Raw genomic sequence first — 24,907 nt, forward strand, 5'->3', positions numbered from 1 at the left:
ATTTGAAGAAAATAACCCATAGAGGAAGCAAACAACATTTTTCTTCATTCAGTATAGTAATTTTCCCATCAGGCATTTTTTCTAAACCCAGGTCCTATTTTTTTCCAAAATGGAAATTTGTGATTCTGTTTCTGATTATAAATGTAACACATATTTATTGTCTAAAATTCAAACAAAACAGAATAATCTAAAATAAAAGTCCTTTATATTCTCAACTTTCAGAGAAAATCATTGTTCACAGATCAGTGTACTTTTTCCTGAGCATATATATGTAAATAAGTTTTTTTTTAATGTTTTATATATATGTGTGTGTGTGTGTGTGTTTTAACAAAAGAGACTATACTATACTTTCCATGTTGATATTTAAAATCGAATTATTCTTAATGGCTGTTTATTACTATACCATGTTTTACTCAATATTGTTTATGATAGTTTGTTTAAAAATGCTGCAGTGAACATTTTTAAAGCTAAACCTTTGAATACTTTTGGAAATATTTCCATTGGATGCATTCCTAGATGATAAATCAGATTTTGTTTATTGGCAGTTTGTTTTCTTCTATAAATTGTCTGTTTATATCCTTTATTAGTTCTATTGGGTTACTTGATAAAAATACATCTTTTGTTGCATATATTGCAAAATTATCTTTTTGATTTGTCCCAGTATATTTTAACTTGTTTATGGTATCTTTTGCAGGATGGAAGTTTCAGTCTTATAAATCAAATCTTTGAAACTTTTCCTCTAGGAATTTCCAATTTTGGTGTGATATTTGGTTTTCCAAAGTATTTTTTGTTTTGAAAGGTCACCATCCAATCTCCAACAGTGTGCTTTCTTGACTCAAATTGGTATTGAAAAATTATTTGCTCCCTGGGAGTTAAATGATGTGATTAGTATGACTCCTCCTCCTTACAGCTCTCAAGTTTATTTTCAAGTGGATGATTTTACTAATTACTGTCCAGATTTGGTTCACTATAGCCCAATATGACCTAAAATTCAGGTCTTCATTCTGAATAAACTGGAAAGACGTCATTTTCTTTCCTTTGGTTGGATTATTTTTAATGTGAATTAAATGAAAAGAATATTGGAAAAGAATAACCATAGCAGAATGCCAAAAACATTTTATAACCTAACCAAAGAAGGAACAGGTCATGCTAAAAAAAAAAAAAAAAGTTATGAACTTAATCCTTTTATTATACCATACCTCTGGTAATGGGAAATAGTGTATATCAGAAATTCTAACTATCAGAAATGCATTTTTTAATGAAATTCACTATCAACAATCTGGCTGCATTTGGAATTTCTGTTAATACATGGAATGACTGAAAATGCAAGGGGGCGTAACACTTATGCAGCTCTCTAACCATTCCTGACAGCCGAGATGACTTCTCTGCAGGGATGACATCATACCAGGGTAAGTTCTTACTGTTTTCAGCCAAGGAGGCTAGTTCATTAGTCATAAATGAGAGCGACATACGAAACAGCTAGGACAGGTTGTGGGATTAGACCCAGGGCAAATTTCTCACGGACTTCTAACAAGTTTCCTTCTGTTAAGGAACCTTGAATTAGAGCAAACAGAAGAGAAGTGTCAAGTATTTCTCCCATTTGGTGAGTTGTCTTCATTTTCTTGATGGTAACCTTTAAAGATAAAAGTTCTAAATTTTGATGACACCCAGTTTATCTACTTTTCTTTTGTGCTTTCACTATTGTATCTAAGACCACACTGCTTAAGCAGAGGACATGAAGATTTATGCCTATGTTCTCTACTAAAAGTTTAATAGTTTTAGCTCTTACATTTTGGTCTTTGATCCATTTTGAGTTAACTTTTGTATAGAATGTGTGGTAGGAGTCCAGTTTCATTCTTCAGCATTTGGATATACAGTTGTCCCAGCAAATTTTGTTGAAAAGACTATTCTTTTCCCATTGAATTGCCTTGGCACTATTGTTGAATATTAACTGGCCATAAATGAAATGGTTTATTTCTTCACTCTCAATTCTGTTTCCATTGGGTGATGTGTCTATCCTTAAGCCAGCACTAAACTGTCTTGTTTACTGTGGCTTTGTAGTAAGTTTTGAAATGGAGAAATGTGGGTCCTCTGTCTTTGTTTTTATCTTTCAAGATTGTTTTGTCTGTTCTGGGTCCCTTGCATTTCCACATGAATCTTAGGATCAGCTTATCAATTTCTGCAAAAAAACCAGCTGGCATTTTTAAAGTAGTTTTATTGAGATATATTCACCCACCATACACTCCATCCAAAGTATACAATCAGTGGCTCACAGTATTGTCACATAGTTGTGCATTCATCGCCACAATCAATTTTAGAATATTTTCATTGCTTAAAAAAAAAACAAAATATCCCATAACCCTTAGTCCACCCTGTTACTGACCCTTAGCATTGATGTGGTACGTTTGTTATTTTTGATGAAAGAATATCAAAATATTACTGGTAACTAGAGTTCATAGTTTGCAATAGGTGCATTTTTCCCATATAACACCCTATTATTAACTCCTTGTAATAATGACATACATTTGTTCTAGGTCATGAAAGAACATTTTTATATTTGTACTATTTATTAATCACAGGCATTGTCAACCACAGGATTTATTATGTTATACTGCCCCATGTTTTATCCTCTAGCTTTCCTTCTAGTGACATACACAACTCTAAACTTCCCCTATCAACACAATCACACATGTAATTCAGTACTGTTAATTATACTCACTGTAATGTGCTACCATCACCTCTATCCAATCCTAAACATTTAAAATTCAACCTAGTTGAAAATTCTGCACATATTAAGTATCCGTTCCCCATTCTCTATCCTCTATCTCCTGATAGCCTATATTCTAGATTTTAACTCCGTGAGTTTACTTATTATAATTAGTTCATATTAGGGATATCATACAATATTTGTCCTTTTGTGTCTGACTTAATTCACTCAACATAATGTCCTCAAGGTTCATCCATATTGTCACATGCTTCAGGACTTCATTCTATTGTATGTGTGTGTATATATATATATACACCACATTTTGTTTATCCATTTATCAACTGATGGAAACTCGGGTTGTTTCCATCTTTTGGCAATTGTGAATAATGCTGCTGTGAACATTGGTGTGCAAATGTCTGTTTGTGTCCCTGCTTTCAGTTACTCTGGGTACATACCTAATAGCTGGATTGCTGATCATATGGCAGTTCTATACTTAGCTTCTTGAGGAACTGCCAAACTGTCCTCCACAGCGGCTGCACCATTGTACATTCCCACCAGCAGTGAATGAGCTTTCCTATTTCTCCACATCCTCTCCTACACTTGTAGTTTTCTGTTTTTTGATAGTGGCCATTCTAGTAGGTGGGAAGTGATATCTCATTGTGCTTTTGATTTGCATTTCCCTAATAGCTAGTGAAGTTGAGCATCTTTTCATGTGCTTTTTAGTCATTTGTATTTCCTCTTTGGAAAAATGTCTGTTCATGTCTTTTGCCCATTTTTGAATTGGGTTGTTTGGCTTTTTATTGTTGAATTGTAAGATTGCTTTATATAGTCTGGATATCAAACCCTTATCAGATATTGGTTTCAAAATATTTTTCTCACTGAGTAGGCTGCCTTTTCATCTTTTTGACAAAGTCCTTTGAAGCACAAAGTTATCCAATTTGGGGAGGTCTCATTGATCTATTTTTTTTCTTTTGTTACTTGTGCTTTGGGGTTAAGGTATAAGAAACCACTGCCTACCACTAGATCTTGAAGTTGCTTCCCTACATTCTCTTCTAGGAGTTTCATGATCCTGGCTCTTATATTTAAGTCTTTGATCCATTTTGAGTTAATTTTTGTGTAGGGTGTGAAATTGGGTTCCCCTTTCATTCTTTTGGATATGGATATATTCACTTTTCCCAGCACCATTTATTTTTTTTTTTTTTTTTTTAAATTTTTTTTTTTTTTCACCCTTTTTATTCTTTTTAATTTTTTTTTTTTTTTTTTTCTTTTTAACTTTCCCTTCTTTTTTCAAATCACCTGTATGAAAAAAAAAGTTAAAAAGAAAACAAACATACAATAAAAGAGCATTTCAAAGAGACCATAGCAAGGGAGTAAGAAAAAGACAACTAACCTAAGATAACTGCTTAACTTCCAACATGTTCCTACTTTACCCCAAGAAAGTTACATAATATAGCAACATTTCAGTGAACTTGTTCCTACTACAACCATCAGAAATTAACAGACCATAGTCATTTCTGGGCATCCCCAGAACGTTAAATAGCTTATCTGTTCTTCCTGGATTATTGTTCCCCCTTCCTTAATTGCTCTCTACTGCTAGTTCCCCTACATTCTACATTATAAACCATTTGTTTTACATTTTTCAAAGTTCACATTAGTGGTAGCATATAATATTTCTCTTTTTGTGCCTGGCTTATTTCGCTCAGCATTATGTCTTCAAGGTTCATCCATGTTGTCATATGTTTCACCAGATCGTTCCTTCTTACTGCCGCGTAGTATTCCATCGTGTGTATATACCACATTTTATTTATCCACTCATCTGTTGAAGGACATTTGGGTTGTTTCCATCTCTTGGCAATTGTGAATAATGCTGCTATGAACATTGGCGTGCAGATATCTGTTCGTGTCACTGCTTTCCGATCTTCCGGGTATATACCGAGGAGTGCAATCGCTGGATCGAATGGTAGCTCTATATCTAGTTTTCTAAGGAACTGCCAGACTGACTTCCAGAGTGGCTGAACCATTATACAGTCCCACCAACAATGAATAAGAGTTCCAATTTCTCCACATCCCCTCCAGCATTTGTAGTTTCCTGTTTGTTTAATGGCAGCCATTCTAACCGGTGTTAGATGGTATCTCATTGTGGTCTTAATTTGCATCTCTCTAATAGCTAGTGAAGCTGAACATTTTTTCATGTGTTTCTTGGTCATTTGTATTTCCTCTTCAGAGAACTGTCTTTTCATATCTTTTGCCCATTTTATAATTGGGCTGTCTGTACTATTGTCATTGAGTTGTAGGATTTCTTTGTATATGCAAGATATCAGTCTTTTGTCAGATACATGGTTTCCAAAAATTTTTTCCCATTGAGTTGGCTGCCTCTTTACCTTTTTGAGAAATTCCTTTGAGGTGCAGAAACTTCTAAGCTTGAGGAGTTCCCATTTATCTATTTTCTCTTTTGTTGCTTGTGCTTTGGGTGTAAAGTCTAGGAAGTGGCCTCCTAATACAAGGTCTTGAAGATGTTTTCCTACATTATCTTCTAGGAGTTTTATGGTACTTTCTTTTATATTGAGATCTTTGGTCCATTTTGAGTTAATTTTTGTGTAGGGGGTGAGGTAGGGGTCCTCTTTCATTCTTTTGGATATGGATATCCAACTCTCCCAGCCCCATTTGTTGAAAAGACCATTATGGCTCAGTTCGGTGACTTTGGGGGCCTTATCAAAGATCAGTCGGCCATAGATCTGAGGGTCTATCTCTGAATTCTCAATTCGATTCCATTGATCTATATGTCTATCTTTGTGCCAGTACCATGCTGTCTTGGCAACTGTGGCTTTCCAGCACCATTTATTGAAGATAATGTTCTGTCCCAGTTGAGTGGTCTTGGGAGCCTTGTCAAAAATCAGTTGACCATAGATCTTAGGGTCTATTTCTGAACTCTTAATTTGATTCCATTGATCAATATGTTTATCTTTTTGCAGTACCATCCAGCTGGCATTTTGATAGAGATCACATTAAAGCTATAGATTCATTTGGGGAGTATTGCCAATTTAACAATTATAATAATCTGGCAATTTACATCCTTGAACCATTTTTTAAAAACTTTCCTTTTCCTTCAGTTTTTCTGAGTTGCTGAGGAAGTTTATCTCATTATTAACTCTGAGGTCAAGAATATATTTCATCCCTAGTATACGGTGATCACACATGATTGTCAAAGGGTGTCTAGTCAGTTGATTGCTAAATTTCATGTACTAATTATCTAATTTGGTTGATTGCTTAACTCTTTAACTTTTACTAATTTTACCTTAAATATCTACCTTCTGGGCATTTTCCCATGAACCCTACTAGCCTTTGTTGACATGTATAATTGAAAATTGACTGGTAGTTAAGTAATGTTTAATGATACATAAAAGGTTGTATGTGTAGCTTATTTACTGGCAGCAAAAGCATTCCAAGACCTACAAAATTGGAGAAAATATTTGGAAATCATAAATCTATTAAGTGTTTAATATCCGGAATATATAAAGAAACCTACAACCAAAAGTCAAATAACCCAATTAAAAATAGGCAAAGGAATTGATATTCCTCCAAAGAAGATATATAAATAGCCACTAAGCACATGAAAAGATGCTCAATATCATTGACTATTATGAAAATTCAAATCAAATGAGACACCACCTGACTCTAAAATGGCTAGAATTAAAATGGAAGATAACAAGTGCTATCGAGGATGTGGAGAAATGGGAACCATCGTACATTGTTGATGGGAATGTAAAATGGTGCAGCCCCTGTGGAAATCAGTTTGGCAGTTCCTCAAAAATTTAAACACGAACTATCATATGACCCAGAAATCATACTTCTAGGTATATACTCAAAAGAATTGAAAGCAGGGACTCAAACAGATATTTGTACACCAATGTTCATAGCAGCATTATTCACAATAACGAAAAGGTGGAAACAACCCAAGTTTCCATCAACTGATAAATGAATAAACAAAATGTGGTATATACATATAACGGAATTTCATTCAGTCATAAAAAGGAATAAAGGTCTGATACATGCCACAACATGAACCTTGAAGGCATCACATTAAGTAAAATAAGCCAGACACAAAAGGACAAATATTGCATTGTTCCATTTATATGAAATAACCAGAATATGAAAATTCATAGAAATAGAAAGTTCAGTACAGGTTACCAGGGGTGGGGTAGGGGGAAGGAGAATGGGAAATTATTGCTGAATGGGGGCAGGGTTTCTGTTTGGGACGATGAAAAAGTTTGGGTAATGGATGGTGGTGATGGTATCACAACATTATGAATGTGATTAATCCCACTGAAATGTTTGCTTCAGAGTGGTTGAGATGGAAAATTTTATGTTGTATATATATACCACAATTTAAGAGAAAGAGAGAGAGAGAGAAACTAAAGAGACAAAGACAATGAAATGCAATACATAATCGTGGACTGTTTTTTTTTTAACATTTTATTTTGGAATAAATTCAAAGTTATAGGAACAGTTGCAAAAACCATACAAACCCCATACACAGAACTCCAGCATTCCCTGCCCCCCCCCGATACCCCCAGATCCACAAACTTTAACATGTTGTCCCACTGCTATTTCTTTCCCTCCCTTCCTCCCTCCCTCCCAGTCTATCATCCATCATCTATTGCTCTGTCTTCTGAACATATGAGAGCTAGATGCACACATCCTTGAACAGACACTATAATTCTCATATACAATTCCCATGAACAAGAACATTCTTTTATGCAATCCCATTAAGCGCGGCTAAGAAGTACAAGAGATTCAACAATGATACAAAGCTTACGTTCTATATTTCCTTTTCCTTATGTCTCAACTATGTCCCTTTGAGCCTCCTGTCCTCCATCGCCCAATCCTATCCAGGGTCATCCTTGGCATTCAATTGTTGTCTATTTAGACTGTTTTTTTTTTCCTGGAGTGAATTTAATAACGCAGGAGAAAACGCCCAGGAGGAAATTATTGGACAATTGAAAAAACTAGAAAATAGATTGAAAGCTTTCTATCAAGGTTAAGTCTCTTGAACTTGATATGTGTTCTTAATGTTGTTATGTAAGTGAATTGCTTTGTTCTTGGGAAATATGCATGGAAGTATTAAGTGTTAAAAGAGCAGGATGTGAGAGGGTGGGAAGATGGAGTAAGAAGCTCCTGAACTGGCAGGAACTGTATGAATCAACTACTGAAGAACTTTTAAGTCTAGTGGAACACTGCAGTATCCAGGGAAAAACAGGAGGAAGAGACTGGCAAATTGTGGGAATTACTGGTAAGTTTCACCCTCTAGTGCAGTGGCCACCACCACCATCCCCCAAACACCTGGCAGGCAACAGTGGGGACCACAGCCTGGGCTCCTGGTGAAGTTTGCTGGTGCCGGGGTGGGCTGTAAGGGCCTAGTCCTCCAAAATCTAGTGGCTTTTGATCAGCTACTTCAGCTCCCTGGGGCTGACTCTGAGTATGGCCATTGTTCCTACACCTCTCCGGGAAAAGTGGCTGAGGAGTCTTAAAGAGACAGTACCTATTATTCCTTCCCTTTTCTTTTTCCATTCCCAATTTGGGAGCAAAAATAGTTTGGAAAAGTCACAAATGGATGGCTCCAGCCCTCAAGAAGAAATTTTAAAAATCTAGCAATCCTGGAGGCATAGGGGAATTCCATTTCCAGAGTTATAACAACATAATATTCAGAATGTCTTATTTACAACAAAAAATTACAAACACACAAACAGAAAGTATGGCCCATTCACGGGGAAAAAAATAGTTGTCAGAGACCAGCCCTGAGGAAGCTCATGCATTGGAACTAATAATGAAAGATTTTAAATCAACTATCTTAAATATGCCCAATGAGCTAAAGGAATACAAAAAACCAAAGGAAATTAGGAAAATATTGTCTGAACAAAATAGATGGAAATTGTAAAAAGAGACAAAACAAATTTTGGAGTTACATACTACAATGGGGACAAAAACTGAGTAAAAAATGGAGTAAGATGGGGGGGTGATTTGGGTGTTGTTTTTTGCTTTTATTTTTTATTCTTATTCTGATTCTTTCTGGTGTAAGGAAAATGTTCAAAAATGGATTGGGGTGATGAATGCACAGCTATGTATGATGGTAGTTTTATCATTCATACTTCCATTTTGGAAAGCGCTAGAAAGAGATGAAATACACTGCTTTGAGATTTGCACAGACATTATGCTACAATAATGTAAAATGTAAAGAAATTATTAGTTTGAACCATGTGATGTTGTCATTTTGAGGACAAAAACAATCAAATACCAGCAATATCATATGGCTCAATCCAACAGTTATCAAGAATCAGAATTGATACCCATCAATTTACTAGGAAAGCATTTGAATTCTTTAAGTTTAGATCTTCGTTGACTCTCATTCCAGTAGCCCTGGGGATTTAATTTACTTGGTCTCAGTTCTTTAATCTATGAAATAGGGATAGTAATACTTTACCTCCTGTTTTCACAAGGTTACACTGTTATAACAAGTAATTTGTCTTTGTTTGCCATTTAAATCCAGAGATCTGAAACAATGCATTATTGCTTCTTATTATTCCAGATATATTTTTAGCTTGAAGATATGGAAAATATGTGTCTGGCTTTCTCTGGCAGGTGGTTTTCTATATAGCTTTTTACAGGCATTTTAGCTACATGTGGAAAGCTAACTTTTTTGCAAAGAAAGATTGTATTTTTCTTCCTCTCTGGGCAATACCATTTTGACCATCTTCATTTGCTCTGTTTTCTGAAGGATATGACATAATGTGAATAAATTCACTCAGATGAAATTTATTTTACAACTTTCTGCATTTACCTTTTAAAACATGTGTGTGTATATATATAATCATTTGTTCAATTATTTGCATTTTTATTGCCAAACTGGATGCAATGTATAAAGTTCATATCATGGAAAAAATACAGCTTACTTCTCTTGCACTTAAGCTCCTTAAAATAAACACAGAAAGGAAAGTTAACTTTAGCCTGGGGCCTTGTTCCCTAAAGACTAAAGGAGCATACTAAGCTAAAATTAATTTCCTCACCAAAGGTGTCAGGTTTTGCTTTTCATCACTACGGTTTTCACATCTTTACAAAATGAAAATGCCATGTGGTGCAACATGTAGAAAATTGATTTAAGATGCCAAGAGGATTCACAGGGCTTTGGGCCTTATGGGCAAACAGTGATGAGGAAGATTTGCGAGGAGAGGTTCTAATACTAACGTACAATTTTTTATAGGATAATGATAATTTTAAAAATGAAAAAAAAAAATTCCCACCATTCTCATTGAATAATGGAATCCTTTCTTAGGCTTACAAATGAGAATCACTGAGATCCCATTGCCATCCTGTACATTCTGGGAAGGTTGACAAAATACTTTGGACCATTTTGACAGGTGAGATGTTTATTCACATACAGCAGTTGCCTTAATGACTGCTTTGAACTGAAAAAACTTTAATCTTAGAAGGACATTTATCACTCCCTGCTGCCTGAAATCCAAACCCCATTCCAACCTGGGGATGCTCAGGATAGGTTCTGACCCACTTTTCCTGGTACCGAACCAAAGAGGCGACACTGCTCCCTTCCCCAGCTCTGTGGTGTCTGCAGCCCAGACACTGGACCTGGGATAGGCCAACTGGTGCCCCTGTTGGGACTTGGAACCGTGAGAATGTCATGCAAAGGCCCAAAATGGCTAAAAAGAATTCCCTCTGGCTGCGGCTGGGCTGAAAGTCCAAAGCATGGCTGGAAGTACCCAGGGGCATAAAGCTAGCCCACACTTCTCTCCACCTTTTGTAGGAACTGGTATCCCCAGTTCCTGAGCCTTTCCAGGGTTCTTCTTGGGGACTCCGCTTGCTTCGCTTTAGTATGACTTCTACAGGAATTCTCAGCTTCCTTTTCTCAGCTAAGGCTGGTATTCAGTTGGCCTTTCAACCACCAAGAATACGGTGTTATCACCCCTCCTGTTCTTTTTATCCCTGTGGATTTTCATCCCTTGGCTACCATTTTGGTAGGATTTAGAAAGGGAGTAGAGATAAACTCATGGTTAATTTTCCAGCATACTTGAATCCGAAGGCACAAGCAATGAACACCCACAAACCATCATTTAGATCCAACAATTGTTAATATTGTGCCATCTTAGTTTTAACTGCTGCTGGGTGCATTGTTGAACCATTTGAAAAGTAAATTGCAAACATCATGACACTTGGCCTATAAATATTTCCATGTGTATCTCCCAGGAATAGGGACATTCTCCAGCATAACCAAATACCATCAGGATTGCTAACAAAATTAAGAATTCAATCAAAGTTCACACATTGAATACAGTCTTTATGTCTCTTTAGTCACCATCAATCATTATCTCCCCTCCCCCTATTACACTGAGTTAAAAAAAAAAAAACTACATTATGAAATAATTATAGATTGACACGAGGTTGCAAAGAAATGTACAGGGAAGCTCCTTGCATCCTTCCTCTGGTGTCCCCTAATGTGAATGTCTTATACAGCTATAGTACAATAGCAAAACTGAGAAATCAACACTGGTGCAATCCATAGAGCTTATTCAGGTTTCACCAGTTATACATGTGCTTGTTTGTATGCGTGTGAGTATTTGGATGTGGATATAGCCCCGTGCAATTTTTCATAATAGCTTTATTGAGATATAATTCACAAGCCACAAAATTCACCCTTTAAAGTTATAAATCAGTGTTTTTTTGTAAGTTCCGAATCATGCAACTGCTTCTATTATTATTATCATCTAATTTTAGAACATTTTCATCATCTCCAAAAGAAACCCTGCATTCACTAGGAGTCCCTCACCATTTTCTCCTACCTCCAGCACCTCCAGCAACCACTGTTTACATTCTGTCTCTGTAGATTTGCCTATTCTGGAAATTTCATATCAATGAAATTATATAATATGTGGCCTTTTGTGACTGGCTTCTTTCACTTAGCTAATAATAATTTTTTAAAAATTAGAATAGATTCAAGTTTTTTTTTTAGCAAGAATACTTCATAGGTGGTACGTACTTCATATTGCATTGCTTCCAGAGGCACATAAGGGCTAGTTGTTCCATGAAAGAGCTTTAAGCAGAGGAGTTATGTTAACTTTGCCTTATAGAAAGCATACTCTGACAGCGGTGCAGAGAAGGGATTGAAGAGCAAGAAAAGAGAAGGCAGGGCAACAAGAATCATGTGTTGCTATCTGGGGGAAAGGACATCATTTGCCTTGACTATTGCAATAGTCCCATAATTGATGGTAGTCTAGATTAGAGTGGCAGTTGGTATGGAGAAGGGTAGGTGGATTTATGAAAACTTTAAGAGTTAGAATTGACAGAACTTGGTGCCTGATTGCCTGTGGACAAGAGTTAAGGAAATTAGGAGTCCTGGAGTAGGAGTTAGGAGTTCAATATTGATTATATGTAGTTTGTGGTGTCTATGATTCAACAAATAGATATTTGTTGAACAAATTAAAGAGGAGATGTCCAATATTCAGTTATATGTACTAATTTGAAACTTAAGAATTCTGGGCTGGAGATGTAATGTGGGAATTATTTGTAGACAGTTAGTAATGGAAGCCAGTAAGATGGTGAGCTTATTCAGAGAAAGGATGTTGGGTGGGAAGATAAGAGGAACTAACACAGATTCCTACGAACATCAACCTTAAGGGGTAATTAGAGAGAGGCCTGAAAAAGAAATTGAGAAGGAACAGCCAGAGAGGAAAAAGGAAAAAAGGAATGTGATGTCCTGGAAAATAAAGGAAGGGAAGGATATGTGGACAGAGAATGTATCAGTTAGCTATTGCTGCATAACAAATCATCCCATATTAGTCAGGGTTCACCATAAAAACAGTACTGATATGTAAATACTAAGAGGTTTATTATAGGAATTGGCTCATGTGACCCTGGAAATCAGCAAGTCCAAATTCTGTAGGACAGGATACAAATTGAGAACTCAGTGAATTCCCTGGGAGAAGCTGCAAATTGGGAACTCCAATGAAGGTGAAGATGAATTCCCAGCAGAGGCTGGCCAGCTGAAGTAGAGGTAGAAATTCTTTCTCACTACTGAAAGGCTCAGTTCTCCCTTTAAGAATTCCAACTGATTGGATGAGAAGACTCCTCTCATTGCTGAAGGCAGTCTCCTTTGTTGGTTGTAGATGCAATCAGCCATAGATGCAATCAACTGACTAATGATTTAAATCCAGGAAATACCCTCACAGTAGCAACCAGGCCAGTTCTTGCTTGACCAAACAACTGGACACCACAATCTAGCCAAGTTGACACAGGAAATTAACCATCACACACTCCAGAACCTAGTGGCTTACAACAACCATTTAGTTGCTCATATTTCTGCATGTTGGACCTTTAGACTGTGCTTAGTTAGGCAGTTCTTCTGCTCTCAGCTGGGCTCTCTTATGAGCCTGCAATCAAGTGCAGGTTATCCAGGCAACTCTACCTGTGGAGTCTGACTCTCTGCAGAGACAATAGGGCTGACTCACCCATGTGTCTACCATCCTCTAGAAGGTTATCTTAGGATTGTTCACATTGTAGTCATTGGGGTCCAAGAGAAAAAGTAGATGCTCACAAGGCCTCCTGAGCCTAGGCTCAGAACTGATACACATGTCATTTCTACTCTATTCCATTAGCCAAAGAAAGTCATGAAGCAAGCCCAGATTTGAGAGATAGGGAAATGGATTCTATTTCTTGATAGGAGATGCAGCAAAGTCACATTGTAAAGGGGTTGATAAAGGGAGGCATGAACAACTGTGGCCATTTTTTGCAATAGAACATAGAGGGAATAGTCAGCAGTGCAAAATGCTGCTGGGAAGTCACGAAGGTCAGGTTCCTACTCTTACTGCTCAACCAAAAGTACCATTGCCAAAGTCATCAGTGGCAGCCATGCCACCAAATTCATTAGGAGTTAACAACGTGACCGTCACTGACGATTTCAGCCAAGCCATGGGGTAACAGAGACATTAGAAATAGGCAGCTTGTTCAGGAAGCTTGGCTGGAAAAGTGAAATTGGGTTGAAGAAACGTTTTGTTTGTTTTGTTTTTGTTTTGAAGGTAGGAGCTCGAGTGGTATTTATATGCTAATAAGGAGGGAGTAGAAAGGAAGAGGTTGAAGATACTGGAGGAAAAAGTAGATAATCCATGTACTTGGCATTATTGTTTAACTGCGACCTTGCCCAGGTGTGTAGAAAGTTGAATAGAAATGTGATAAACTACCCTGTCCAGGACAAAGTTCAGAACACTGAGATAATTTCTCATTGTGAATTTTTCGCTTTTCTCATTCACGCTTGTACTCACATGAGTTCGTATAGGTGCATTACAGAGTAGTCAAGCATCATCTGAGGACTCTTTACTGAGGAGAAACTCCTATAACCAGACTCTGTTTTCCCCGAAGTCTACCTGGGTCAAGGACTCAGGACTATACAGCATCTCCCAAATGCAAATTCAAATTCACAAAGCATTAACAAGCGATGTACATTTTCTGAAAATTTTGGACTAAAACAGAGAAAATGGTTACACACATAGCACACAGTAAAACAATAACAATATTCATTAGCCATTTCATTTTTTTTATCCACAAAGTTCTTTTTCAACCAGCCTATTACCCCTTAAGATTTATTTTATTGTTCCAAGTTGTTCTATTTTGTTTTTTATCAAAGTATTTGCTCCAGATAAATAGGTCTGCTCCTAGGAGAGTAATTTCATTCTTTCCATCTTTCTACTCACACCCCCTTGGCCTGTTGACTTTTGTCTTCCTGTTCATTACCTCAGGATAACAATATTGCTGCTTCAGCTCCAGATGGCACATCTACATCTGGGCCTGTTTATCAGAGAAGCAAAAGCTTTCCCAAAGTGCCTCCAGAAGACTGTCCCAGGGAAAGTCTGAGGAAGTGAGCATAAATATTGGGACCCATTGATACCAAATATAATTGAAATTTGTTTAGTAAAAGAGGGGAAATGGATATTGGGTAGGCAATTAGCCATGTCAGCTACAGCTGAGTCCTTTGGGCGGCACTCATCCTGGTTCTGAGCCCAGGTGTTTAGTTGGAGTTGGCTCTTAACATATGCTCTTTCTTGGCTCAGCCAGGGCTCTGTGGCCTCCTCCCTGCTGACTCAGCCTTCCCGCCTCTTGCTGGCACAGCAGACACCTCTGAGTTTTGGCCACGATGCTGCCAATGGGTCCCAGGGCAGATGCACAAAACTGTCAACCAGGCCTCCACACCTCTGGGTGGGTAGGGAAAGCTCAGGAGTGCACGCTGGATCTTCTCTGACTTTCCACACGGGCATCTTAACAACACTGGCCTGGAGCCACCAGCCTACATCAGAGTTTTTTTCCGGAATCTCAAACGTGGGGTGAGGACAGAGGCATCTGTCCTGGGAGCCCTTCCCCCTTTCCTCTCCCAGGTCCTAATCTGTGGCTCTGCCTTGCTCACCTCTGTCTCCTTTCTTCCTCTGCAGGCCTGGAAGGACAGTGCTGGTTCTTCCTTCTTTTGTGTCATCCTCTTTCTTCCCCTCTCTAGCCTCCTGGCTAAGTCTTAATGGCAGACAGACTACCTTCTTACACTATAGCAGAGACTCTGTGGTCTTCCAGATCCTGATGTGACAAATGGGAGTTAAAGGAGCAAAAGAAAGTCCTTTCTCACTTGACAACAGTGGAATTTCAAGCCATTTTTTCCCCTGCAAAATCCTATTTTGGATGTTAAAACTTGCATATGTTAATTTTTTTTGCTCTTCTTGGGTAACAATCGAACCTCCCCTTCTCTCCCACCTCCTCGATGGGATGAAAGGAAACAAGGAAACAGATATTTGGGCTGTCAAGGGTTAAGGCCAGATATAAGGAAAGACAAGGGAACAAAAGCACATTAATATTTTGTTCAAAATAAAAACTTCCATTAAACATTTATCTCTCCCTGACTCATTAAAAAAAAGTTTTATAAGCAATGTAGCACACCATACACTGTTTCACACCTTGCTTTTTTTTTTTGCTTAATATATTTCTACCAGGAAATCCTAATACATGCCTCTTTGACAACCATTAATTTACTGTCGTCTTCACATGTAATAAAGACTTACCCAGACATATGCTCACGTAAATGATGATGCATGAAGTCAATTAAATTAACTTGGTCCTAAAGAGTTAAAAAATAATTAGTTGATTTGGTATTTAAAATGTTTTTATTGAAATCAGTTGAAAAGTATCTGGTACCTCCAGACTGAGGATTGTGTCAAATTTGCTTGTTTTATTTGCTCCTTTCCTTTCAGAAATGATCTAAATGAGATTTAGTTATTATAGTTGAATTCAAACCCTGGCATAGGCTGACTGTTTCTTGCACACATTTCCTTAGATTTATAGACAAAAGTGAATTATGGTCTCTTTAGCACAGTTAGACTCTATATCTAATATGGTTGTGAACCACCCAGTTGTAGACTGAGAGCTAGGAAGAGGTGAATCTGCAAAATAATAAAATATTAGAGCTGAGAAGGGCTTAGTGATTCTCTGGTCCAGTTGAAAAATCCCTTCTCCAAATTCTGCCACTTACATGTTTATCATCCATTCTCTGCTTCTCTTTTGCTGAGGATAGAATCAACTTTTTCATGCACCCAACAAAAATTGTTGGTTAGATCAGAACTGCTGCCTTAACCACTGATGTGACTAATGTTTTGCTTTAAAGGATAAAAGTCACAGAATGTTTAAAAGGTTAGTGGCAGGAACCTTCTAAGTCATCTTTTTCAACCCCCTCATCATGAAACTATGGGCACTTAAAGCCCTAGTCTATTAGAAGGCCCTGAATACAGTTTACATCATGACATGCCATGCCTTAGAGATATTGTTCTTTGTTAAGCAAATGTGTACAATACTGCTTTTGTTGTCACAAGATGGTTCTCTTGAGGAAGTGATCCTATGAATTTAAATTTAGTAGCCTGTCATTCTCTCATGGTTTTGCTTTTTAAAAACTTCCATGAAACCACTATCATCAGCATTGTTTGTTTAAAGTAGATACAGCAGACAGTCTTAATTGGTTTCAGTGATAAAATTAACTTTTGGTCCAAAATAGTTCAATGATTTCATCCTGGGTTGTGTGGGATTTATTTTTTGTTTTCTTTCTTTGCAGTTTAAGGCTCTGTCTCACTGGGTTTAGACACTTTTTGATTTAATAAACCAGCGCTAGCTCCTTAGCTCTGCAAGGAAATGCTAACACTCCGCAACCGTCAGACAGACTGAAACATTTTTCTTTTATTAGGCTTTACAAATCCTTCCCTAAATTTTTAGCAGAGCAGAAATGAAATTGATAACGGATGTGGTCTGGTGTAGTTTGCCCACTAAAACCAATGGAATTCATGGGACAATGATTACTTTGCCTTGTTTTAGTGAACCATCCAGAAGTAGAAGTCAAAGGCTTGATCACTGCTGTGCTCCCTCTCACCCCTCTACCCCCACCCCACCCCCATCTTAAACAGTGCCAGGGACACTGCAGGGGTTCAATAAATATTTGTTGAATGAGTAAGTGAAATGAATTTGACTCTAGTTTCTGAAACAATACTAAGAAAAGTAGATGTAATTAAACAAATAATTATATTATTTGTTTAATAACTATAATAATATAATATAATAAATAATAATAAAGCAAATATATTTCTTTGTTTAATAATTAAAATGCATTTCTACGCCTTCTTTATAAAGATTGTTTTAATCACTGGAGTAGCTCTTAGGAGTTATGTTTTGTATTGTTACCTATCTACCATGGTTTAGGAACTTAACAAATCAAAAAAGAATATTTGTTTTTAATTTAAAAAGGGCTCCTGTTTTGACAGCTTTTGTTACATTTTTCTATTTTAAAAGCTCTATAAACCCTACATTTCTATAGCAGTTTACAATCTACAAAGTACTTTCCACACACTATTTTATACTGTGTTGTTCTTGAATGGTGTTTTTGAGTACCTTCGAGATTTGAAATCTTTCTAAACAGTAGTGAATGAATTTTAAAGCGTTATTTATAGAAATTGTATCTGGATGTGTGGGTTTATAAGTGTTTTGTTTTCTTCATTTTGCTTGCTTTAATTTTATGTCATGAACATCTATAGTTCTTTACAGAAAAAAAAGGTGAAAAGAAAATACAAGAAAGTCAAGTCCCCAGTTATTTAGAACCTGAAATCTTACACTCCCTCTCTTTGATATTAGTCTACAATGGACCAAGCATTGTAGGGCCGAGGTTAGGGCAATGGATTAGTTTACAATCCCTGCCCTCCTGAAATTTACATTCTAGTAGGGGTGGGGGAAACTGGGCAATAAACTAACCTCCTCTACTGTAGGAAACTGTCAGAGAAAAAAAATAATGCTCAAAGGCTATGTAGAACAGAACCAGGAATGCATCGTTTTGAAGAGAATATTCCCTACTCATTTTGATTGAGTTCAACTACTTTTTTTTTATAAGCAAAGTAATACATGTATCTGGTTTTAAAAAATAAACTACGTTGGGGCTTATAATGAAAAGCAATAGTTGTTCTGTCTGACCCCTCTCTACTCTTCATCCTGTCCCAGAAAGTACTAATTTGTTGCTTTTACTTCTTCTGGTGGTAGCTTCCATCCTTTTAAAAATATATTGGTATAATTATTTATTTATCAACTCTAGACATTATCCATTTTCTTCCTGTTATGATGAAGGTGCCTCTCTCCTTAGCACAGGTCTCTGCTATTTTAATGTAGTCCTGTTGACTACGTTGCAACTTTAAACAATAGGGTTAAATTTTTTTTTGTTGTTCCAGCAAAAGAAACCAGGTATTTACAGCCTCCCCATTTTGTAAAATAAAGACTTGAGAGCTCTTGCCTCACCTTCTATTTCTGCGGTGTCCTTCCATCTTCCAAAGTCTTGTCAGCTGAGCTGTTCTAATACTTTTACAGAAGACATGCAATTTAAAAGGGTGCAGTGGCTTGATCTAACAACAGAATGTGAGCATTTATTTTAAAGTAGGACCGAGCCACTCAGTGAAACCAGGCAGTCAAGGCCTTGGTAGCTGGTGCAGGACTAGGCCTTGGACACAAAATTTAGGGGGGTGCTAAATACTCACCAATCAAGATAATGTAATATAATATTTTTTTAAAAATCAAAATTAGTGCAAAATAATCCATGATGAACCAAATAACATTTTAAATAAAGGCAGACTCAGCAGAGGGAACAGAGGAGAAAAGATAAGTACAGAAGTGTTTATAGTCACACTCCACCATTAGACAGGGGTTTCTGCCTCCTTCTGTGATATCTGTGATTAGTTAGGCTGCTTACCAAAGCTGGAAAGAATTTAGATGAAGGGGTGAAATGTGCCTCATTAGGGATAAGGATGCTGGCTTTCAGGGGTACCACCACCATCTGATCTTGCAGTCTGTAAATCAGGGTGATGTTGAATTAGGAAGCGTGAATCGAGGGGAGGGGCCAGCAGATAAATTTACTTTTTGCAGAATTTCGTGTATTTCTAAAATAGTTCCCTCCCCCAGGCAGAATGGTATTTTGAGAAGAGGTCAGCAAGGAGGTGAGCCTCCTAATTATTCTCTTCTACTAGTGACAGAGGAGGAAGCCCCAGGCCCCCTTATTCACCAGAGTCGCAGCAAATCCTGGGCTTCCCTGACAGCTGCAGATTCCTCCCTGGAGCTGTAAAGCTTCTGGGGTTGCCATGGTCCATGGGAGTGAAATGCTGGCCGCCCTCTGCTGCACCAGCTTGTTTGCTGCCTCCCCTTGTCCCTTTCAAAAGCTTTTAAAGGACATCCCTGGGGGAAGGAGGGAGGACGGGACGTTAACCAGGGCCTCCGTCCAAGTGGCTGGGGCGAATAAAACAGGCTTTTGTCAAAGTAATGGAGCAAGTCCTGGGCTTGTTTCGAGGGGTTTTTAACCCTCGGTCTTTCCCTGGAGGGGAGGGGTAGGCAGAGGCGGTTCTTCTCGAGTTTAATTTTCTGTGGTGGGCAGCTCCTTCCAGCTTTTTGTTTAGGGATTTCTCACCCTGGGTCTCTCCCTGGTGTGAGGAGGTGGGCAGAGATGCTTCTCTCCAAGCTTAATCTGCTCTGCGCTGCTCCTTTCAGCTTGCTCCGGAGGATTTCTCACCCCGGGTCTGGAGGGAAGGAATCTGGGAAAATGAATCAGCCCCACACTAACTGCCTGTGATCAAGATTGGATGGAGTAAAGGAAAAAAAATTAAAAAAAAAAGATTGAATGGAGTGATCAGGTGTGACTTGCAAATTCTAGGAACGCTTGGGAAATGACAAGGCCCCCCGGTTTTCCCTGACATCTTTCTCCCCATCCCCACCCTCATTAAAATCCCAGGGCGCGGGGGTCTGGGGTTCGCTCCCCGGGCTGCGCCGCCGGTGCACACAAAGAAGCTGCGGGCTCCCGTCGCGGGGCGCGGGGCGCGGGGCCCGGGGCAGGACCCGGGCGCGAGCGGCGGCGGCGGAGCGCGCGCGGAGGAGCGGCGGCGGCGTCTTCTCCCGGCGGCGCGCACCCGCCCGACCCCGCGGCGGCGGCGCGTCACGCTCTCCCCCGCCCCGAGCCGACGAGCCGGGAGGCGGGAGGCGGCGGCCGCTGCTGCTGCGGCTGCAGTGGGGCAGGTGGCGGCGACTGGCGGCGTCCGGCGGCGGCGGTCCGGCCAGCGGTGAGCGGTCCTCTCCCCTTCCCCGTCCTCTCCCTCGCCTCCCGCCCAGCTCGGCCCGCTCCCGCCTGCCCGGCGCGGGGCGAGGGGCCGGGGCTCGGCGTCCGGGAGGGGGTGCCTAGTCCCGCGTGCCGGGGACGGCCCCGAGGCGACCCTGCTTGTCTCGGGCCTGGAGGCCGGGGGTCCCTCGGGTGCGCCCCCACTCCCCGGAGCCGGAAAACTGGCCGGCCCTGGCAGCGCGGGGCCGGGGCCTTCCCTTCCTCCGCCCGCCTCAAGATGGAGCTTGGACTCCTTGCCCCGCTGCGCCGGCTCAGAAGGCGCCCCGTCCCCGGCACCCCTCGCTCGTCCCCTCGGGCCCTCGGGGGAGAGTGGGGTCGGCGGGACCCCCAGGATGCCGAGGCCCAGCCGGACCTGTTGCCCCCAGGGCGCTGCCGCCCGGTCGCCTGAGCCTTTCTCAGGCCCTTGGCACCGGGTGCCGGGAGCCGGAATGGAGGGCACCGCGGCCGTGGCCTCCTGGCTGGCCCGGGCTGGCCTCCTCGCCTGTCTGTCCGGGGCTTTTGTTTTCCCCCCAGGCGGGGCTGTGATCCTTGGAGAAGGTGGATGGGCAGGGGTGGGCAGATGCCGCCCGGATTTCCGAAACAACCCCGCTGCCCTGTAACCCGAGCCTTGTGTCCCCGGCAGGAGGTTGGATCGGAAGGCAGATGACACTTGTTCAGAGGTTATTTTCAAAGCTGCGCCCTCTGATTTCCCGCATTTCGGGATCTTGCCCTTGAGAAATCTGATTTCGATTTGGGGGTAAACCCTGAACTCGGCTGTTCTCCACTTCATGTGGCTTTTCCATCTGGCTCAGGAAGCGAGCACCACCCCCTCCTCCCGTCACAGCCCCACCTCTTTGGTACGAAGAAATTACTCATTAAGCCTGTAATCGTTTCAGCTGCCTGTTTTTCGCAAAACTTGGGCGCCAAAATACTGTATTTTAAAAGGAGGGTGGAGAAGATTCAGCTTTTTGTTTTTGAAACGTTTATTTTTATTTTTTGATTGAGCAGCCTCGCCTACTCCTTCCTCTTTTAGGACATTGCCTGCCCGACACAGTCATTAGGCTGCTGCTGCAAAAGTTAGGATCCTGGTTGTTGTTATTACTGTTTTACTATTATTACTGCTGTTACCTGTACTGTCTACTAGTCAGGAGCCCAAACGTGTTTGACTTAGGGGTTTGATGATAACCTTTTGCAAGAATCCTTAAGTATGTTGTCCCTCAGCTTTGGGGCATTTTTCTCTGGAAATAGTAACAATTAAGGGCAATTTAACTGTGGCCAGGCTCTGGGTATGTCTTTTATGTGTTTTATCTCAGTGAGGTAGATGCTATCATTATTACCCTGGGGGCACACAGCAGTGGTACCAGGATTTGAACTCGGGCATTAAGACTAGTTGCTTAGTTATTAAATTAATGTAGTAAATCTCTGGCAAGGAGCAAAGCTAGCCTTTATTAAAGCAGAGGAAGTGGGAGACTGCTTGGCCAAGGGCTTGTGCCCTGTTTTTGAGATTCAGAGGAAGCCGCGTGTCTTAGGCATCCCCCAGGCTTGGTTCAAAGGGGTAAGAAATGAAACCAGGTGGCACCTGGCATAGACGAATTCTGTGTGTCTGCTGGTGAAGGTCTTGCCCTTCCCTATTTTTTGAACAATTGCTTGATTTCCTAATTATTCTTGACCTCTTGTCCTTAAGGAGTTTAGAATTTGGTGCCCTTCTTATTTTGGTATCCAGTATTTTACATTGAGTCTTTCACATTCCTTATGATCCATAAATGTCTGTGCACTGACTCATCATGATTTACTCTGACTTTTTAAGTGCTGCCTCTGTTGGAATTCTAAACCCAGTGGATGGTGTGAAACAGTTGAATTGGTCCTCCTATAAAACGCGCACAAAGGTAGACACCTGTGAATTCGTCCCATATTGGCTGCCTGCTGTTATTATTTACAGATATATTTCTGGTCTTCCCAGGATATGTACATACCAAGGGCAGGGACCTTGTTTTTCACCATAGCACCCTCTGCAGGATTCTGCAGTATCATGTGCTCAGTAAATATTTTCTCTTTAGTTAATTGAAATTGTGAGGTCCAGGAATTTCAAGACCGTTTTTATAGAAGTAAAAGCTAAAGAAAAAATCAGAAAGTAGTATAGTAAAGCCACAGGAAGATGGGCTTAATATTTAACATTAAAAGAAAACTTTGTCTGCACAGTGTGAACAAAAATGAGACTTTTCACCTCATTTAACTTTGTACTTGATCACAATTATCAGCTCCTTTCCTCCTCTCCTTGTACAAAGGAGGTGGGAGGTTGAGTGTGTTTTTCTCTAATAAAAAGTGGACAATGTTTATTCTACATGTCAAGCCTATAATTTGCCATTACAGTTTGTTTCAAAATATTGTGAGAGTCTCCCAAAAGTCAGCTTGGGAATTGTGGTGTACACCTAGTTCTGTAATTCAGTCTCATCTGGTATTCACTCAACAAACATTTATTGAGCACCTACAGTGTGCCAGATGCTGTTCTAGATGCTGTAGATAACAGCAGTGAAGACAACAGACAAAAATTCCTGCTTTCCTGGAAATTCCCTTTAAGTAGGGGAGGCAGACAATAAAAAAATGAAGTAAATAAAATTTTTAGTATGTTAGAAAGTGATAAATGGTAAAGAAAAAATCAGGGAAGGAGGAATATGGTTTGAGGGGTAAGGGTTGGGGTATTAGAAATTTTAGGGTGACAAGAGGAAACTTGAGAATGTGACTTTGGAGCTGGGATAAAGGAAGTGAGGGAATGTAGAGCTTAAAGAGCATTCTAGGAAGAGGGAACAGCAAATACAAAGGCTGTGAGGTGGGAGCTAGGGGAGGGAGCAGATAATTTAAGGCCTTGCAGGTTAGAATCCTTAAAGTATGTATTTATTAACATTTTAAAATAATAAAAGCTATAGAATAATTTTATGCCATGTTATTAATGATTTTTAGGACGATAATAATGAGGATGGCGCCTTTTATCTATTGGCCTAACTGGACCAACTTGCTTTTTTCTCCCTTATTCCTCAAGATAAGGTTACATGATAGTATTATCTGTAGCTAATGATGGGTAACTGAGGTGCATGCAGTTTCAATAACTTGCCCAAAATGTTGCATAGCTAATGAATACAGAGCTAGAAATCGAACCCTGCTTTATGTTATTTTAAGGATTGCGTAGAACAAGCTGGCAGTGGAACCTAAAGGAAGTGTCTGGCAGAAAGGCCAACCACCGTACTTGATGTTCAGACTTGCTATTGAGTGTGTATTTTCCTTTTTGTATGCAATCTATTCAGGATCTTTGTTCAACCCTGGGAGTCCTCCTAACTGACATTTGCATATCTAGCCTTTTCCTGGAATTATGCTCCTGGCAGCGAAACTCTCCTTTTTAGTCCTAAAAGTTGCTTGGGTCAAAATTTATATTTGACATAAATCTTTACTTAAGTTTCTTCAGTCTTAATTGGAAACTAGTGTCAGTATTATCCTGGTACGAATTTTTTACATAGCTGTTTAGGAAGACTTTAAGTTATTATAGTGTCTTATATATTTTTAATATACGTAGTGTATGTTTCCCATCTAGGTGGAACTCAAAGAGCCCGTATGCTTTAAATCAGCATTTGAGTTACTGTGCACTTTTAGGGGTAAACGTATTGACTGTTGGTACTCTACCACGATTTTAAGGAAGAGTGACCTCTTCACATTCCGTTCAGTGGAACAGAGGGTGGCTTTGGGGTTGGGGGAAGGGGTGGGGAAGTAGGTTGACAGACTGTAATTAGCCAACTTTGAACTTGGCTAGGACATGTGGGTTAATTTCCTGGCCCTGGCACCAAGTACCAAGGAATCTTGGCCACAAATAGTAAAGACCTTTTTTTTTTTTTTATCTCCATCTGGCACTTCCAGAAGGACACATTCCACCAGCACTACCTCAATGGGTGGGTCTGTTTTTTTTTTAATTGTTTACCTTATTGTGGTTCAGCAACAAAATCTTGGGTATTCATTGAAAAATCTTTCCTGACCTTGGAATGAAAAGAGTAAGTAGTCATATTACAGAATCCCTATTGGGAACACTTCCAGTAACTGTTTCCTTGGGGAAATATATTCTCATTTACCTCTTCCTGGGAATCCTAATGATATTACAGAAAGTTCAGGAATCCTAATAATATTACAGAAAGATATTTTGCTGCCATAATGCTTTATATAGATCTAATACAACTTCTGACTTTGAATTAAGTAATTGGATTTTTGTACCCCTTGCTTATTTATGTTTAAGTATAGCTTGGATTAGATCCCAGTTTGTCTGCCCATTTTCGCATTTAAAATTGCCGAGTCCTTGTTTTACTATTTCTTCTCTGAAGTTAAGGGCCTGAAGGTCCAGATGTTCAGGAAGTGCAAATCATCCAAAATTTGGATTTGATATTTAAAGGGAAAGCAACTTTAATTTTAATTTTTTTAATCCCCTTTTGTCAGCAGAGATAAAAGTTTTAGGGTTTTCCTAAAAGTCTTTT

The 24,907-nt window shown here is 39.6% G+C and overlaps 1 protein-coding gene across 3 annotated transcripts in view; it reads left to right on the top strand.

Annotated features, from left to right (window-relative positions):
- Positions 1 to 24,907, top strand: part of CLIP1 (CAP-Gly domain containing linker protein 1) — a 167,419-nt gene that overhangs the window by 2,881 nt on the left and 139,631 nt on the right. Inside the window, exon 1 of one of the 3 annotated variants that reach the window (XM_037816717.1) lies at positions 20,227 to 20,364. The exons of 1 other annotated variant lie outside the window; for it this stretch is intronic. The gene's annotated coding sequence lies outside the window, so the exon portion shown is untranslated. Of the gene's footprint in view, positions 1 to 20,226; positions 20,365 to 24,907 lie in introns of those variants that run through there. One more of the 3 variants, XM_037816720.1, reaches the window with a different exon arrangement.

The sequence above is a fragment of the Choloepus didactylus genome, chromosome 23 (assembly GCF_015220235.1).
Source record: "Choloepus didactylus isolate mChoDid1 chromosome 23, mChoDid1.pri, whole genome shotgun sequence".
NCBI classification, from domain to species: domain Eukaryota; kingdom Metazoa; phylum Chordata; class Mammalia; order Pilosa; family Megalonychidae; genus Choloepus; species Choloepus didactylus.